Source organism: Pogona vitticeps, chromosome 1 (genome assembly GCF_051106095.1).
Source record: "Pogona vitticeps strain Pit_001003342236 chromosome 1, PviZW2.1, whole genome shotgun sequence".
Classification (NCBI taxonomy): Eukaryota; Metazoa; Chordata; class Lepidosauria; order Squamata; family Agamidae; genus Pogona; species Pogona vitticeps.
In genome coordinates, this window is record NC_135783.1 from 112,353,849 (window position 1) to 112,373,485 (window position 19,637).

General features: G+C 43.3%; 1 long non-coding RNA gene across 1 annotated transcript; it reads right to left on the reverse strand.

Annotated features, from left to right (window-relative positions):
* Positions 1 to 3,540: 3,540 nt before the first annotated feature.
* On the reverse strand, positions 3,541 to 12,145 carry LOC140706998 (uncharacterized). Its single transcript, XR_012087000.2, has 3 exons — positions 10,422 to 12,145; positions 7,420 to 7,647; positions 3,541 to 6,070 (listed from the first exon to the last, which is right to left on the reverse strand). It is a non-coding gene; the product is annotated as an uncharacterized LOC140706998 (long non-coding RNA).
* Positions 12,146 to 19,637: the final 7,492 nt, after the last annotated feature.

A 19,637-nucleotide genomic window follows, 5' to 3' on the forward strand; every position in this document is an offset into this window, starting at 1 on the left:
TTGGGATGGAAGCAAGGAGCTGTACTACCAAGTAGGCAACAGCAGTGGAGGTCTACTGACAACAAATGAAGTACTAGAAGGGCAACAGAGAAAAACTGGGCCAAAAACAGTGTTGCATCATTGTCGTGTAACCAACTCATATAGTTATTTAACCCTACTGCCTATTGGTCAGCCAACACCTAGATTGTCCTTTGAGACGTGTACACTGAATTGTCACTTACAACATTATGACTAAAAAAAGAAGTGGCTGTCATGATTTTTTTTAATGTACTGGAATCAGCGTTTTAAAGACAGCTAGGCATCCATGCCAGACAGCCCTGTAGGTCGGTGGAGGAAGAAGATGTAGGATGATTATGTCCTTAAAAAAAAAAAAAAAAAAAAGATCCTGAAGGCCATGTCTAAAGTCACATGTCACTGCCCAACTACACTAGTTCTGGGAAATTGTTGTAGCTCTGAGAGAAGAGCCGATTTGAAATGCCTGCATACCACTGAACTCTCCTAACAAATCAAAACCATATTATTGTACAGTTGTGCCCCGCTTAACAAGGAAATCGCATTACGATGAGGTTTTTTCGATCGCTATTGCGATCGCAAAATGATGGTTTAAATGGGGGAATTTCGCTTGGTGATGATCGGTTCCCTTCTTCGGGAACCGATTTTCGCTTTATGACGATCAGCAAACAGCTGATTGTCGGGTTTCAAAATGGCCACCAGCTGAAGAAAATGCCCCCCCATGCTGTTTTCTAGGATGGATTCCTCACTTTACAAGCACCGAAAATGGCCACCGTATGGAGGATCTTCGCTGGACGAGCAGGTATTCAGCCCATTGGAACGCATTGAGCGGTTTTCAACGCATTTCAATGGGCTTTTTTATTTCGTTTGACAACTTTTTCGCTCTGCAGCAATTTCGCTGGAACGAATTAACGTTGTCAAGCAAGGCACCACTGTACATACCTGGAAAATACTGGCATGGATGACATTTGGGCAGAATCTGGTGTGTGTACAGCATGGAGAATACAAAAAAAAAAGAGGCAAAGCATGGAGTCATGCTAACAGCACACATATGTTGACATACGTTGTTGTCATGGCTGGTGACCAGTCCTGGTGGGCCCTTTATAAAACTACACAACTGTCGTAGTGTTTAGTGGATGTTTTTCCATGAAAGGTTTGAAGCCACTGAAATTGAAGTATGCTTTAAAAGTAATAATCTTGCTATGCTTCTAGGCAAATGACTTGGCACAGATGCCTGTATCTGGCCTATGTTATTTTCTTTAAAGGCACTGTGGCTGTTAACCTACGGTGCTCAACAAACATTAAAGAGAAGAGGTTGGCCTGTGCCCACTCACCATTTTCTTTACCTTTCACCAGAATTCTTTGGGGACCATATGGTCTTGAGCTGGCAGCTGCAAGCCAAGCATTTCCCAGTGCACCTAGCTACTAGCTCAAATTTAGGAGGTTGACAGTTACTCCTCTTGGGTGAGACACTTGGGAGCCCCTGCCAATCTGCTGCAAATCACCCAAAGATCTACCAGCAAATCCAGGTCTATGTTCTGGCCACCCCTTCTCTAGAAGACAAGATCCACCAGCCAAACCAGTTTGAATGAGGATTAGTATTCCCTTCTGGCCACACTGAACCCATGGGAAAAGTGAGGTACATCTAATCTGTTTATACTAGTCTAGACATTGAATGCACCTCATGGTGTCTAACTTTCTTCATCACTTTGCTAAGTGCTGCAAAAATTTTTAACTGCAAATATGCAACTTTGCATCCAGTTGATATCTCAAGAACTCTATATTGCCAGCCTAAATGGAAGCTGGGGCTGGGGATCATCAACAAAATACTGTCATCAGTAAAGGGAAATGCATTGATTCAATTCTACCTGTAGGACTACATTTTGAGGAGCAGAAAGAATGCAGTGGTTGAACTGCAGTACTGCAGTCAAGCATTTGCTCACAACCCAGGTTCGATCCTGACGGGTTCAGATAGCCAGCTCAAGGTCAACTCAGCCTTCCATCCTTCTGAGATCAGCAAAATGAGTACTCAGCTCACTGTCCCCCGCAAAATGTTCCTTGCACAATTATGTTATAAACCGCCCAGAGAATGCTCTAAACACTATAGGGAGGTATATAAGTTGAAACAATAGTAACAATATTAAGACAGAGAAAGAGAGAGAATAGTGTATTGACAGTGACAGGAAGTGAAGCCTGAAAGTATCAGTCTATAGCAGGGCAATATAAAGAAGGAACACATCACAGAATAATAATTTCACCTCCCCTGCCCCTCCACAGAGACAGAGGATCATGTCAAATGGCATATATGCCCTTCCCCTGAGAGCCTATGTAGACTGCACCAGCCTGCATCAACAGGTCCCATGTAAACATGCCCTGAGACAAGTAATTACATGTTTGCCTGTGTTAGATGATGGTTAGGTTAGGTTGGGCCATGGTTTCAATCATCACTCCACATGAAGGCAACTTTAAAAAAATTTATCTAAGTGATTCAGTGCATTAGCAATTATCTAGCATGGGCAAAAATAATAATTTCACTTCCTCTGCCCCTCTGCAGAGGAGCAGAGGAACTGATCAGTTTCCAAAATCCAGAAGTGGCTCATTTATTAAGCTTCTTCGTAATGCTGGAAATTGACAGCGGAAGGAGCCTTGGCATCTTTGACAGCTGCAAGGCTTGATTTGTGTCCAGCCCCAGCAATTGCACACACTGGGAATGGATTAAACTGGAATGCATTAAAAAAAACCCAACAAAAAAGTATAGTTACCTCTCCAAGTGTGGTTACACTTTTCTCCTCTTCTGTTTCCATGATCCAGATGCTCTTCTCCTGCTTGTTTTCCATGCAATTTCCTGCTGATCTTTCACAGCTGCTCATTCATCTCTTCCTATCTTATCTCTGATTACTCTCAGCCCAATGTGGAAACTGCCTCAGTCAGAAAGTATGCATTTTTATACTGCACAAAAACAAATAAGTCCAGTTCATGCTGGTCTGCATTTATACCACAATCTTCCACTAAGCTGCAGAACTAGCTGCATAAATCTTTTGATATGGATGAGAATATGCACTCCCCATGCCCACTAGTGGTTATACACAAGTAGCTGTAAGTGGACAAATAAAGCTGAACCAGAAGTGATGCGCGTGTTGGTCTCAGGTGAAAGGGAAATTGACATCATTTGGTGCTATAACAAGAGAGTGATGAACTAATAGGTGGGACCGTGGCTCTGGCAATGAAATCAAGGGTGCTTCTTCCCCTCGTTCTAGGTCCCTCCACTGCACTGGAGCACACCTCAGCTTCACAACCTGGGTCTTCAGGGGTGGGGAGGGTGTAATCCCATCCACCACAGGTTGGATTCCTGTTCTTCCATCTGCCTTTCAACTTACCAGGAACACATCAATCTTTTCTAGATTAAGCACCAGGATATTTGCTTTCATCTACTCTGCTAATGCTAGATACCTGCTTCTTCAGATTTAGGTAGAAAAGGTAAATAATAGATTGCTCTTGTTTGTTTGCCCAAAGTGTGTGTGTGCGTGGGGGGGGGACACAGATGTGTTCCACAGGCCACACACTGGCCAACTCTGCACCTAAGGCAATGAACAGCAATGGAAAAAAATGGTTGCTCAGCTATTCAGAATCAAATACTGTAGAAATTATCATTGTTTTCTCCAGGAAGTGTATGATGTGGTGATTGTGGGTACCCCTCGCATTTGTAATATAACAGCAGCTAAGCTGTTAAAATGGTAAGAATAGAGCAAAAAAGGAAAATGTGTATAATATGAGCATTGAAACCTAAGTGCTAAATACATTCCGTCTGACATATAAACATAAATTCAAACACCATTTCTGAATAAATCCTCCACTGAAAATAAAGAAAAGTTGCAGGGGTAAGTGCTGCTTTTTAGCTTTCTACCATAATTGATTGTAATCATAAATGTACACAAGAAATTCATGTTTGCAAAGTAGCTAAACACTGCTTGGAGTTGGGCTTGGTTACAGTTCTGCATAACCTGTAGACATGGTTATTCGCATACACATGCGGTCACATAACAGATGAGTTGACCCTCATAGGACCTCCTATTTGTTCTGTACCAAATTCTGTGGTTGTTCCAACACTTTCCTGCTGCCACGTGCATCTTCCTTAGAGCCCTCTAGATGTCAGTGTCACACAATTGATCCAACTAAAACAAAGGGGGTAGGAGAAACAAAAAGAATGCAGGACCCAGCGGTAGCTGGAGTGGTTTGGTTCCCTTTTTATGAAACGCACAGATGCAAGTTCCCCACTGCTGATCCATTCAAGAAGGGCCATTCACAAACACATTCTTCTCCTTACCACTGATTTGCTGTATAAATTCAGCAGCCATTCCCATTCATCAAGGAGTTGCCCTGCAGATGTAAGAGTGCTAGGAATCCAGCAGAGTTGCTTCAGCAGATCTCACATGGTCTCCACTGACACGATCTGTCACAGAGGAACACAGTGTATGGTGGCAGTAGTCCTCATCTAACAAGGACTGCTTGCAACTAAGTGCACGGAACTCCCAATAGGCGCCTGTGTGTAGTCACACAACACAGTTTTCACACATGTGCATAAAGGAACGCATTTCGATTTCTTCATATCTGTAAGGCAAGGAATGGGTCAGCAAAAAGGGTGGAAGTGGAACTATAGGACGTCCCATCTCATAGCTAGCTCCCACAATTATGTGAAAAGAACTGCTTGCCACAAGCATCTTTTTGAGCCTTCTAGTCTCCCTGTAAGGATGTGTTCTTGGAGATCAAGACCAAGATAATGCACACTCTTGTATTTCTGATCAGCGTGTATGGGTGTGAAAGCTGGACAGTTAAGAAAACAGATGGGGGGGAAGTGATTTGTTTGAAATGTGGTGCTGGAGGAGAGTTTTGCAGATACCCTTGATTGCCAGAAAGACAAACACCTGAGTCCTTGATCAAATCAAGCCTGAAGTATCTTTGGAGGCAAAAATGTTGAAACTGAGGCTGTCCTACTTTGGGCACATCATGAGAAGACAATAATGCCAGGAAAGGTGGAGGGCCACAGGAAAAGAGGAAAACCAAATATGAGATGGACTGACTCCCTTAAAAAGACCACAGGCTTGAATCTGCAAGAACTGAACAGGGTGTCTGGGGACAGGAGATTTTGGAGATAGTTCATTCATAGGGTCGACATGAGTCAGAGATGACTTGACAGCACATAACAACAAAAGTCTCCCTTTGGAAAAGGATATTCTAATCGGAAGGAGGAGTTTTCGTTCTTCCTGCCTGCCTGCCTGCCAAGCTCTGAACTAGGTCAGTAGCAAATAAGATAAGGAACAGCTGCCTGGGGGCCACCAAATTCCCATTCCTTTCTCCTCAAGGAAACAAAAGGGTGGAGGCATTCCAGACAATCCGTGTATTGTACAATAACCATGACACCTTGACGCAGTTCCTTTAACAAGGATGCAAATATGTTTGTGAATGTGGGGTAGGGCACACCGTTATTGTTGACAGCCTCTGTCACTTAATCCCACATATTGTCAGTCCTCCTTAAAATCTTCTTTTGAGAGCCCTGAGACACCAAAGAACAGGATCGGATGTTGTGCAGATGCCATCAGGAAAGGAAATACAAGACAATTTGCATGAGCAGAGCTCTTCTCCACCGAGGAACAGCACATGAGATTAAGGAGTCCAGTCCAATAGTGTGCCAGCTTAAGTGGCTCCAGGAACACAGTAGAGATTGTGTTGCAGCACTTTTGGCATTCTGATTGTTGCACAACCGTCTACCATATGGTGCTAACTGAGATGCCTGAACAGCAGTGGTGATGGTGTTTTCTTTAGCTGGTCGTACTGAAGGATTTAAAGATCTATGCTGAGGTCACCCTGACAGGACTGCCATGAGCCTTCATGTCAACCGTGGATCTATCCCAAATGGTATCTGGCTGGCCACTCTCTGGAACAGGAGTTTATGTCCTAGATAGGATGATGCTGGTCTGGAAATGGCAAAACTCTTTGTAGTTCTGCTATCTTGGGCAGATCACTACTTTGTGGAGTTTAGGTTCCATGAAATGTAAAGCCTCTGTTGGAGGAAGGGGAGAGAGAGAGATCTATTTCAGTTCCGCCCAAGAGAATGTGGGTTGGGACAGAGTGGGGATTCCCTCCCTTCTTCTCCATAGGTGGATGCTTCCTCTCTTTCTCCTCTCCTCCTACAAACCTATTAGGTGCACTGGTAGGCATATCACAGAGTGAGCACGCTTGTGTATGTGTCATGCAATTGAACACTCAGGGGCTTCACCTCTGAACATGCCCTTTCTGTGTCTTTTAGTCCAACATTTTATTTTGTGAACTTGAATCTTTGAAAAAGGTGTGCTATAAAATACAATATAGGCTGAACATGATAAATCACAAATTGGATTTCTTATTGTGCTAATTACAAATATGTAATGTAAGTCTCCCCCCCTGCCCCCAAATCAGGTAAGTTTACTTTTCCTCATGACTGAGAAATAGGATTGTGTACCTTGGCATTCTGGGATGAAAAAAATCAGGCTCAATGTCTTCAGACATACAGTATGTATATGCAAAAGGAATACTTATAACACAGTTGTATGACACCTTCACTGAAGTAAAGGACTACGGGACTGCAGCTACAGTTTTGTGTGAAGCAAATACACATTTTTCTAGTTGCAAAACCGTTTCTGTGTCCAAAAACACTAAAATGAAGAAGCAGAAACTCATATTTTGTCACACCAAAACTTTCATTCAGGCAGCCTATTGACAATCCACCCATTAATGTAGCTGAGCGAGCTCCAGAAACAGAAAGCCTATGCAGTTTAACAAAAGGCTTAAACTGATATGTTGAAATAGGTCTGTGACACAAATATAAAACCCACATTGGGGAGAATGCAAATTGAACATCTTTTCTGCATTCTTTCTACCACTAACAAAATCCCTATATGGCATAAACACTCTCCAAGACTTTAAAGTGCAGGTCACCCACACTGTGTCTTTAAACAATGATGTTTGCTGAACGGAGTTCTTGACTGTTATGCACAGTGTTCAAACAAAGCTATTTGCTGCTGGTTTGGGGTTAATTATTACTCTCTGTTCTGCTGCCAGTACTCCTTTGGCACATATAGTTTCCTTGCAGCAGTTTAACCCTGTGGTTCCTGATATCACACTTTGGAGAAACTGCTTCAAAATCATTGAAATTATTATTAATAATAATTGTGCTCATCACACCTCTCATCCATGCCATAAACAATGCATAGCACTACCATCTCAGACAAAAATCCAAAGGGATCTATGTCTGGCTTTGAATTCATCCACAATGTAGCTTCAGCAACCACTGGCACAGCTGGCATCTGTGCCAGTCTTTCCCTTTCCTCATGCAGATCCTTGTCTACACCTACACCCCAAGGGACGTTTTACCGTCTGGAAGTCCAGAGATGCATCCTGCAGCCCCTCTGCACTGATGTTCCCTGCAAGAAGAGGTTGCTACAACAGGTAGAAGGGAATCCAGTGGCAGATGTCCTCGTGACTTGTAGCACTTCTGCAAGAGTTTGTGACACCACTTGAGCTGTTGCAAGGCTTAGCAACGCTTAGGGCAATCCACCAGAAGCCAGTTTTTGTCACAGCAGTCAAGGTGAGGCTTGGTTTCTAACAAAAAGACTTTTAGAATTTGTGTTCATATATGGCATGATAAAGTCTTTCCAACATGTCTTCTCAAAGGCTTTCATGGCCAGGATACGATGGTTGCTGTGGGTTTTCCTGGCTGTTTGGTCACAGCCAAACAGCTGGAAAAACCCACAACAACCGTTTTCTCAATATCTTGTGGATCGTGACCTTTTGTGCAAGGGCTATTACTGAATACCAGTATTTCAAGATATTTCTTCTGCAAGCACATGACTTCCACCAAATTTATACCATACTGTTTTTATTAAAAACAAATACCTCTGATGTAATAAAAGTACACTTTGGCATCCAATGCCAGTGGAATTGGTTGTCTCCCCATCTCCATCTGCTGCTCTCTACTGTACCAGGATTGGAGAGGAGACCCACCTCAGAAGATTTTCCAGACCTCCCAGATCAGGATTTTAATGTGCACGAGGTAAGTGACTGCAGAGGGAGACAGTCTCTCTAATTCTGTCAGAAGCGGCACGATCTAGCAGAAGGATACCCCTGTATTCTGGCTTTTGCATTAAGTTGACTTTTTCTCTGCTACAGATATACAGAGAACACATATAAGCAATATTAGGTTGGGCTTTCAAATCTTACAGGAGAAAAGGGGTAACCTCTGTTTGAAAAAGGTTGAAATCTTTCAAACAGAAAGGATAATGGACAGAGTGGCATGAAGAATGACCAGGGAGGAAATGTTCTGCCACGGGAATATCAGAAATATTTCACTTGCTTCTCAGAATAAACTAAGGAACCAGCTGGGAGTCTGAACATTACGCGGCGGATTATTATCATCAACAGCAGCCAATTTTAGACAGCTGTGAAAACTGTTTCACACACAAATGCTTTCTGCCAGCTTGTTAGCCTGAAAGGGTGTGGTTTCCCCCACACACTCTTGCTATCTTCTATCCCTGCCTTTTAAAATCACTTTTCTTCCAGTGAACTATTTTGGAAAGCAATTTCCTGCACAATATCCTAGGCAGAATTATGCAGTACGCCATTTTATTTTTAATGGGGGCTTTTTCCTGAGTAAGTATGTAGAATGTAGGTGTATATGTACTGAACTCTCTCTCTACTATAGCAAAAACAAAAACAAAAAACTGCAGGGTTGCATCCACTGAGTGCAAAATCATGTTGAGTTTGAGGACTGTGTACAGGTGTGAAACTACTGTGGCAAATACAAGACAGTCTTCTCATATGGCACAAGTTTAAATAGTTTATTTGGACGTTGAGTCATGGCAACTGGACTTTCTTATTAGGTTGAAACATTTTGCTACTCATCCAAGTATGTAGCTTCTTCAGTCTGAATAAACTACTTGGATGAGTAGCTAAATGTTTCAACCTAATAAGAAAGAAGTCCAGTTGCCATGACTCAACTTCCAGGTAACCTCACCTGCATGACTGAGAATCTTCACAGATTTAAATGGTTCAATTGTAAAGAACAAACTCATTTATTTCTGAAACACAAGAGTGCACCTGAGACACATTAAATCAAAGTTCCATACGAGTACCAGCTGAGTGCCCAGCATGTACACAAACACAAGAAATAGCCTTTCAGGTAGCCAGAAACTGGAAAGGCTGCTATACTGTTCCTTAAAGGAAGGTCCAGGTCATTTAATGACTGGGCAGCATAGAAATGTCACACCCAGCACTTCCAGTAATACTGCAACAAAGGAGAGAGCTGTAATTGTGGAATTTACCCTACTATAGGCAAAGGAGCCCCACCCTAAGAGATAAGCACTGTTGTAAAGGTCTAACAGTTGAAGATTTTCCCATTGTTTCAGGCTTTGCATCAACTGTTGTCATGCTGGTTATTGTAGGTTTTTCGGGCTCTTTGGCCGTGTTCTGAAGGTTGTTCTTCCTGACGTTTTGCCAATCTCTGTGGCCGGCATCTTCAGAGGATTGGAGTAGGAACTCTGTCCATGCTCTGTTGTCGTGCTGCTTTGGCTTTATTCAAGGACTAGGTGTGCTCAATATTTTGGACTGGGAGCTAGAAGACCTACTTTTTGGATTATACCTCCTAGAATGTCTTTGCTAAACTGTGGGATTCTGATAGATATTGTTAGAAGAAGAAGAAGGTCATATTTCAAAGCTCTACATTTTAACCTGTAAGTCACAAGGGTCTCCAGCATGCAGCAGCTGCGGTCCACTGCCAAGCCCATGCCGGGGAGGGGGGGGACACAATGGGATAAATGAATGCTGCATTATGTGACCAAACCCAAGTCATTAGGCTTTGACGAAACCAGCTTTCTCCTTTCCTCTTCTGTATTTGGTTTTTCAAGGCATGTTCCTCAAACATCTGGGCTGGCCATATTGCAGCCAATGAAAACACTGCATACCCATAGCCTGATACTAAGTATATACGCATGGGTGGCCCTCTCTAAAAACCCCAGTTTATTGCCCTCACAATAATACCACTGGCAAAAGGATAGAGACAATTCATTGCCCGTGACTGTCACAGAACTTACTTCAAATATCTCACCACCACAAATAGACGGCAGGGGACATATCTGAATATGGCTGGTTCAGGCACATTGCACTTGTTTACCCAACATTTGGGGACTTGCAGCTGAACGTGTAAATGACCTACATAGAAAAGCATTGTGTCAGATGAGGTGATGTCAAATGATATCACTGCCCAGCCTGCAGTGGGTGCCGGGGATGGTACTTTCATGAATCACTCAAACCATCATTTAATCAGCTAGTCATTGAATTAAAGGGAACTGACATGTTGTGGTTGGAGCTTGGAAACTTACCGCTTCCAGAAGACCCCAAAGGAGAATGGATGGAAGCTTGGCCTTGATCCAGATCTTCATGCTGTTTTTTTAGTCTAGGCAAGTAAAGGACTGGAGTCCGACAGAGTGCTTTTCACTGTTTGTTTTGGCTTAGTTTGGTTAAATGGCTTTTTACCAGAAATTTCAGGATGATTTTGCAAATCATTAACAGAGGAAGTAATAAAGTACGTAAGGGCAAGTAACTGTGCTGCTTCAAAGCTGCTGCTTCTTTCTTATTTGAAGCTCCCATAATTCCTCACTATTGGTTGTGCCAACAAAGTCTGATAGGAACTGTACACAACAAATAAATGAAATAAATATCTGGAGGGCTAAATGTGCCCATATCTGAATTAATGACAGTAATAATCTTAAAACTGCAGAGCTGGAAGGGATCCTACTAATCCCTAAGTCCAGCCTCTGCCAAGGAGGCACAGTGGGGAATCAAACTCCCAACCTAAACCACTGAGCTATCTATCTATCTATCTATCTATCTATCTATCTATCTATCTATCTATCTATCTATCTATCTATCTATCTATCTATCTATATCTATATCTATATCTATATCTATATCTATCTATCTATCTATCTATCTATCTATCTATCTAACTAACTAACTAACTAACTAACTAACTAACTAACTAACTAACTAACTAACTAACTATCATCTAGCAACCCAGGCCACTCTGGGTGGTTTCCATAGCATAATAAAACAGACAATATAATAACAAATCAAGGTATAAAACAATCAATGCAGAATTAAACAAATAAAAATAATATCAGTAAACATTAACATAAAAAAGGGAAAGGAAAAGATGGTGGGGTTGAACAATAAGTTGAATCAAGGTGGAATAGAGTCCGGGAAGGCGTGTCTAAAAAGGAATGTTTTTAATAATTTCTTAAAAGTTCCCAGTGAGGGCACCAGCTGGATTTCAGGCAGGAGAGCATTCCACAATTGTGGGGCTACCACCGGGAAAGCACGGTTTCTAGTCATTGATTTCCAGGCCTCTCTCAGGGCCAGAACCCTCAACTACCCAACGTGGGAAGATCTTACTGGATGGGCTGAGCTGGTCGGAAGGAGCCATTCTGTCAGGTACAGTAATGAGGTCCCAAACTGTTTAGGGCTTTGTATGTTAACACTATTACCTTGAAGCTGGCACGTACAACGAACAGGTAGCCAGTGCAGGGAAGCCAAGGTGCAGGAAATATTCTCAAGTCTCCTCACCCCACTTAGCATCTGTTCCAGTCGGGCTTCAGGCCATGTCATGCTATGGAAACGGCATTAGTCACCTTGCTTGATGATGTACTGAGGGAAGCCAACAGGGGCAAAATGTCCTTGTTAGTTCTCCTTGATATCTCAGCCACCTTTGATACAGTCGACTGTGGTATCCTCCTGGGATGGCTTTCTGAGTTGGGGATCAGTGGCCTGGCTCTTGCCTGGGTCTGGTCCTTCTTCGAGGACCATCCCCAGACAGCTCAGCTTGGAGAGAGTGTATCGGCCTCGTGGCTTCTCAATTGCGAGTGCCGCAGAGCTTGATCATCTCTCCAAAGCTGTTTAATATCTATATGAGGCCACTAGGAGGCGTCGTCTGGGGGCGTGGGGCTTCGTGTCATCAGTACACACCTTGAGCGCTGCCTGGGGGCTGTACTGCAATGGATGCAGGAGAATGGACTGAGGCTGAACCCGGACAAGATGGAGGTCTTGAGGGTGGTTTCCCTCCTATCAGTGGTTTGGAAAGCTCTCTCTCTTTTTTGGGGGGGAGGGTTGTTGACTCTCAGCACAAAGCATGTGGTCCACAACCTAGAGGTTCATCTTGACCCAGAGCTTACCATCGAGTCCCAGGTAGTGTCTGTGATCCACACTGCCCATCTACAACTTCAGCGGATTGCCCAGCTACGCTCCTATCTGACCTGACATGATGTTGGGGTGCTCACCACTCTGGTACATGCACTCATAATCTCGAGATTAGACTACTGTAATGCATGGGGCTGCCCTTGAGACTGATGTGGAAACTACAAATGGTCCAGAACATGGTCCCCAGATTATTAACTGGGGTGAAAAAATACCAGCACATCCCCCCCCTTTGCGCCTTACATTGGTTGTCCATTCGTTTCCGCATTGACTTCCAAGGTGTTAATGCTTACATATAAAGCCCTAAACAGTTTAGGACCCCAATACTTGACAAGGGGCCGGTTCTCACCCATATCACTCGATCTAGCCAGGCTGGGTGGCTGAGCAGCTTGACCGCGAGAGAGGCCCAGAAGAACTAGAAACTATACCTTCTCGGCGGTGGCCCCTCTCCTCTGGAACATCTTGCCCCTTGAGATTCGCCTGGCACCCTTGCTGGGAGATTTTAAGAACAAGCTGAAGACTTGGTCCTTCAGGCAGGCCTTCCTCCCCTTCCATTTCTTAATTCCCCATGTCTTACCATCTTGGACTTTGCTTATCTCTATGTTGTTTGATATTGTGTGTTTTTAATTTTGTTTTATATTCAGAATGTAAGTCGCCCAGAGTAGATTCATTTAATCTAGACAGACAGGGTAAAAGCCAGAAAAATAAATGAAATAAATAAATAGCAATCTGGCAGCTGAGTTCTGGACCCATTGGAGTCTCCGTGATAGCCCCAAGGGCAGCCCCACATAGACAGCATTGCAGTAGTCTAATCTCAGGACTACGAACACATGGACCAGTGTGGTGAGAGACCTGGTGTCAAGGTAGGGACACAGCTGAGCGATTCACCTTAGTTGAAAATAGGCAGTGCAAACCACAGATGCTATCTGGGTTTCCATTGATAGCGCTGGGTCCAGGAGTACACCCAAACTGTGCACTTCATCCTTCAAGGTAAAAGAGACCCCCCACTAAAGGAAAGGGAGGCTCCCAAACCACAGACATGAGAGGGTCCCACCCACAGGGTTTCCATCTTGTCTGGGTTCAGCCTCAGTCTAGAAACCTTCATCCATCCCAGTACAGCATGTAGGCAGCACTCAAGGGATGGGACAGCATCCACTGCAGAAGGGTGGAAGAAGAGATAGAGCTGGGTGTCATCTACATATTGATGACACAAAGCTCCAAAACTCCTGATGACCTCCCCCAGCGGCCTCACATAGATATGAAATAGCATTGGGGAGATTATCGAACCGTGTGGGATTCCGCATTTGAGAGTCCACTGAGCGGACAACATTTTCCCAAGTTTTACTCTCTGGGGATGGTCCTCCAGGAAAGACCTGGAGGCCAAAGCCTGACCTCCGATCCCTATCCTGGAGAGTCTCCCCAGAAAGATACTGTAGTAACAGTTGACAATATCAAAGGAGGAGCAACAAGGACATTTTGCCCCTGTTGGTCTCCCTCAAAAGGTCATCTTGCAGGGTAAACAATGCAGTCTCTGTGCCATCACGCGGCCTAAACCCAGACTGGAATGGATCAAGAGCACTGGTCTCCTTCAGGAGTGCCTGAAGCAGATCAGCCACCACTCTCTCCACCAGCTTGCTCATAAAAGGAACATCGGTGACAGTTCTATAGTTGTTTATAACTCATGCCACCAAGTTGGGCTTTTTCCAGATTAGTCTAATGAGTGTCTCCTTGAGGGCAAGGGGCACCTTGCCCTCAAGGAGAGACCTGGTGATAATGGTCTCAACAGTGAAGAGGTGGTGGCTCTACAGCATTCAAGCATCCTGTCAACCTCAAGTGACGTCAGTAATTGTGATGGTTACAGTGACGGCTGTAATTCTGTCAGATTCTCCAGGCAAGGCGGAGCAGTGGACGTCTTAGCTTGATCTATTGATAAAGAGGAGGAATCCAGGTCCCAGCTGATGGCCTCCACTTTGTGTTTAGAAGGCCTCAAATTGGAGATACACAGGAGATACTACTGGGAGGCCTAGCACTGTGAGCAACCCTGGATAAATCACGCACAATACGAAAAAGTTCAGCTTGATGGTCATGAGCTTCATTTATCCAGGACACGAAGTAAGATCGTCTTGTGGCCTTCACTTTAGCTAAATAGATGTTAGATGCGATTTTAGCAGCTATTAAATTAGCTTCTGTCGGATCCCATCTCCAAATGCTCTCTAGCCTCCTCCTATTTTGCTTCATCACACGTAGCTGCTGGTTATACCAAGCAGCTGGGTGTGCTCAGCAACAAAGGGGACATTTAGGCGCTATTGTGTCAGCTACCCTAGTGGCAGCAGTATACCAACCATCCACTAAAGCTTCGACAGGAGTGCCAACTAGCTCAGCTGTTAACCCCCACATCACATCTTGGAAACTAACAGGATCCAATAGCCTGCTGGGGTGGACCATTTTAATAGGTCCCTGCTCCCTGCAAAGGGGGGGGGATATCACCAAGAGGTTGCATTTTACCAGGTGGTGCTCCGACCATGACATGGGGACTGATGTCACGTTGGTCACCTTTGGATCATTCTCTCCCTATTCAGTTGAGAATACCAGGTCTAGAGTATGACCAGCCACATGGGTGGGGCCATTCACATGTTGGGACGTGTCCAAGGAAGCCATGATTTCCAAGAACTCAAGAGCTGGAGCAGTGGTCCCAGCCTCGGCATGAACATTAAAGTTCTCCCACGACAAGAAGCCTGGGGGACCTCAATGCCACCGACGAGATGAAGCCAGTCAGCTCCGGAAAGGAGAGTGCTGGGCCACGGGGAGCATGGTAAGCCTGCACCATCCCAAATTCATCCATGGCTCCCACCAGCACGTGGAGGGCCTGCAGGCCTGGGATTGTCAAGACAGAAGGCCTGACAACCTCAAAGGTGTTTTATAAGTAATGCTGACTCCCGCTCCCCAGCCCTCCAGTCTACCTTGATGATGGATGGAATATCTGGGTGGGCAGATTAGTGATAGGGCTATGCCACCCTCTGCAGCCACCCAGGTCTCAGTAATACATGCCAGGTCAGTCACTTTATCCAGATAAAGTCCTGAATAATTTGCGCTTTATTCAAGACAGATCTGGCATCTATAAACATCAGGGACAGAGTGGATGGCTGGCTGAGCAAGTTACCTCGGTTCTGACCATTGGCGACAGAGTTAGAATGAGGGATAGCCTCATTCTTTCAGGCTTAATTGCTGTTGGGCCAACGCCATACCTTCCTCTGCCCGTTACAGTTTGTATGTTGTTCATAACGCCCTCCCTGGGTGACAGGACTTCAATCTCCAATTTATAGATTAAAGTGTAAAGTGCAAAGTGGTGATAAAAATAAATAAATAACAATACGGTATAAACAAACTATACAAAAATTAAATAGCGAATAATATAGCTAATAACAATCAATGGCAGTGTCAGGGATCTAAAATGTAATTATAAATTAATAAAGTGAAATCTACGCATGAAGTTTAAACTGAGCAATATTAACTATAATAAAACAGCAGTGGATTATTAAATTAAATTTAAAGTCCTCCATCCTTACCTAGCATAGAATGGTCACAGCAGAGAAATTAATTACTAAATTTGGATTAGGATGCCAGTAAATTAGATTAAATATTGGTTCATTAATACGAAAGGTAATTAAACATTCATTAGAGATGGCTAATTTACTAGATCTTAAATGTTCATCATTATCTTGAGCTGTCACTGTAATCTATTTACAATGTTTTCATCAGTCAGAAAGATCGCTGGATGACATGCATAGTTCAAGCCAATCTGCAATCGGAACACTAAGCAACAAAACTACAAAGCCAAAAAAAAAACCCCAAAACAAAACAAAATGGCCAAAGCAAAAAAACAGAAACAAGGAAATTGGACTGGTACATTGTATCAACCATCTGCCATCTTTGGGGAAAATAATTTCAGTGTTACATTACGTCACTAGCAAAGAGTAGCATTTCTGCATAGTATTGGCTGGAATGTTCTTTTACAAATGGGTGTGGCTACAGAACGTAATAATACAGTGGTGCCTCGCTTAGCAATCGCTCCGTCGAGCAACGAAATGGCTTAGCGATGGACTTTTTGCCATTGCAAAAGCAATCGCTTAGCGATGGTCCCTATGGGGAAAATTTGCTTTGCGATGATCGCAGGGAAGCGATCATCGCAAAGCCCCCATTTTCGGCCAGCTGATCGGCGGTTTCAAAATGGCCATCGGAAAAACAAAATGGCCACCCACCTCACTTAAGAGGCAGCGAAAATGGCGGCGCTATGGAGGATTTTCGCTGAAAGGTAAGTTTTTAAGCCCATAGGAACGCATTAAATGCGTTTTAATGCGTTTCTATGGGCTTTAAAAAATTGCTTAGCAATGAAATTGCTTAGCGACATTTTGTCCAGAACGGATTAACGTCGCTAAGCGAGGCACCACTGTATTTTAAACAAATGTAATGGGATTTTGTGCTCACACATACAGAGTAGACATAAGAGTCTTCACATTTAATTTCTGCTGGAATAATGTTCCTGAAGTCAACAGAAAAATCCTAGTTTTGACGTTTGAGCCAACCTGCATGAGAGTCACATGAGAAATTTCAACAGTGTTTACTGGTTTTGGAATTCATGCCTACAGAACCGAATCTTTGTGGGCTTTCAAGTATGAGAGTGGTGGATAGAAGAGGGTCTTAGCTCCTGCTCTTAGCTTCCAATAACAGGTCGTTGCATCCTGAAGATATGTTGCCCTTTTCGTTCCCCTTTTCATCACTGAGTTGAAGGCAGGGGGCATCACTGCCGCTTCTTTCTTCTACTGCCTTTAATCAATGGGTCCCAAACTTCATTGACTCCCTATCGTCCTTTTTTTTTTTGCCTTGCCAGGAGGCCACTACCCCCACTGAACCTTTTTGCTTGTATCAGCCACCAATGCATTTTACTGGCAGAGTGTACCAAGCTAGTGCTGAGCTTATAAATATTAAAGTGGGAGCATTTTCCCTGGAAACTGGTAGAAAGAAAGAAAAGAAAAAGAAAAAGAAACTTGCTGCTTTATTAACTAGGAAATCTATTTAAAAATAATGCAGAAGGAAAAGAGATCACTCAGCTTGGACAGCAAAGCCCCAGAGGCAGCTTCTATGTAAGCAGATCTGGCAGCGATTTCTTATACTAAAAATGAAGGAGAAAGAAAAAGCAGGGAGAGACCGCACAGAGAGAGAGAGAGAGAGAGAGAGAGAATAAAGTCTATGAGTAACTAATCTGTATGCACAGCTAGAAAAAAACAAGAGGTCTTTATCTGGCCATCCTTTTTCTACAGGTTCAAATAAACTAGTATAATGTAGTGGTACTCTATTCCAGCTCACCTCTGAGAACCCTATAAGCTTCTGTAGCATCAGCTCAGTCTTCTTTGGCAGGAGGATACTAGCTTTTCAGACATAAATGGTGTTCTAGAATCATATGGTTAAGATTGTAGCCATCCTTCCCCAGCAAGGACCTCTCAGATCTTTTCAGGTGGGTGTCCATAACACAACTAGCATAGCCAAGCCAGTGATGACAGCTAAGACCAAAATGTCTGGAAAAGCCAAAAATTGAGGAAGCTGTTTTATGCAAACTTAGGCAACACTTGCTGGAAAACTGGCAAGCACAGAATTGCAGATATTATGTTGACTCGTTACCCTCCAAATCAAAATTCATTCCAGCACGGCTACATGCCTATAAAGTTGGCATAGGGAACTTCTGGCCTTCCATATGGTCTGACCTACAACTCTGGCTAGTCTCACTGAGTGCAACCAATTGTAAGGGGTTGTGGAATTTTCCAAACTATTTCTTTGGAAAGCATCTCTGAACAGGGTACAGGAACCTCACCTTGTTCTACTCACTGAATCATTACACAGAAAATCTATACAAATGTCAAATTATGGCCTGTAAGAAAGATTCTGCAAACTAACCTAATACCACAAGAAGCTTGTGATAACCATCCCACCATAAAACACAGAATAGGCCACAATTGTATATTATGTTGGCAACACTGGGTTGAGTAATCCGATTTGCTTAGGTGATGTGAATGCAGGAGCCAAGAGGACATTTGGAAGAAAATATGGGGTGGATTTCCCCTTACAAATATCCCTAAGATGGTATTTAGTGCAACTAGGTACTGTTTCAATTTCAGAGCCTGGCTAGACACCCAAAAGGCATTTCCAGTGAGAATACATGAGTAGGCAAAGGGTTATGAAGAGGCCTTCAGCCACCAATCTGCCACTGTATCAGACACATCCCTCAAGTACTACATCTCATTCATTCATTCATTCATTCATTCATTCATTCATTCATTCATTCATTCATTCATTCATTCATTCATTCATTCATTCATTCAAGCACTTGTTTATTCACTGTCTCTCTCCCACTGCAGAACTCAGGGAGTTCACATGGTGAATTAAAAGAGACAACTAAAAAGACAATAATTTGTAATTGTGGCAATCACCTTGCTTTGGCTCATGTAGGTTATTTGCATACACCAATGGGAGCTGTTGGGAGGTGGAGCCAGAGAAACCAGAAGGGAGGGGTGAGGCAGAGGAGTTTTTAGTTAGTTAGACAGTTTGAGTCAGAGATGAGAGTCTGAAATGAAGAGTTAGTCTGTGGGAGTTAGAGAGTGTGGTATGGTGAGGAGTTAAGGTAGGCAGTTAAGAGTGTGGAACTTGTAGAGAGCTAAGAGAGTTAAGAGTGAAACGAGTTATTACTAATCTAAAAAATATTTTAAAGTCTGTGAAGAACCTGTTTAAGCAAACTTTAACCAATAAACCTGTTTTGTTCAGCTTTATACTCAGCATGGACCTCAATCTTTCTAATTAAAGGGTGTTGACAAGAGGTCAACTGGTGGCAGCATAAAGGGCGGAATATGTTGTGGGCCTCAGGCTAGTGCGAGGAGCACATCACAATAATATTAAAATGAGTTATTAAAAGCAAGCACTGAATTTAAATATTTGAAGCACAATAGAGAAAAAAAGTGTACAACATCTATCTTTAGAAGACTTTTCCTTAAAAGTCAGTTAATGGCTAGACCATTAGTCTAGCTTAATAAAAAAAAGAGTTTTTTTGCCTGCTGATGGAGGGACCCGAGGGAGGACCCCAATCTAGCCTCCTTTGCGAAGCAGCCTCACAATTTGGAAGCAGCCACCAAGAACACCCACTCTGGTGCCCTCGCTAGACATGCCTCTGAACCAAAGCCTATGATTTCTCACAAAGTAATTTCATTCTTAATACCATGCATATTTGGACTGCCTAAAGCTCTTTTTGATCTAGGTCCTTCAAGTCAAAGCAATATAAATTGGTGGGGACAGAGGTTCTC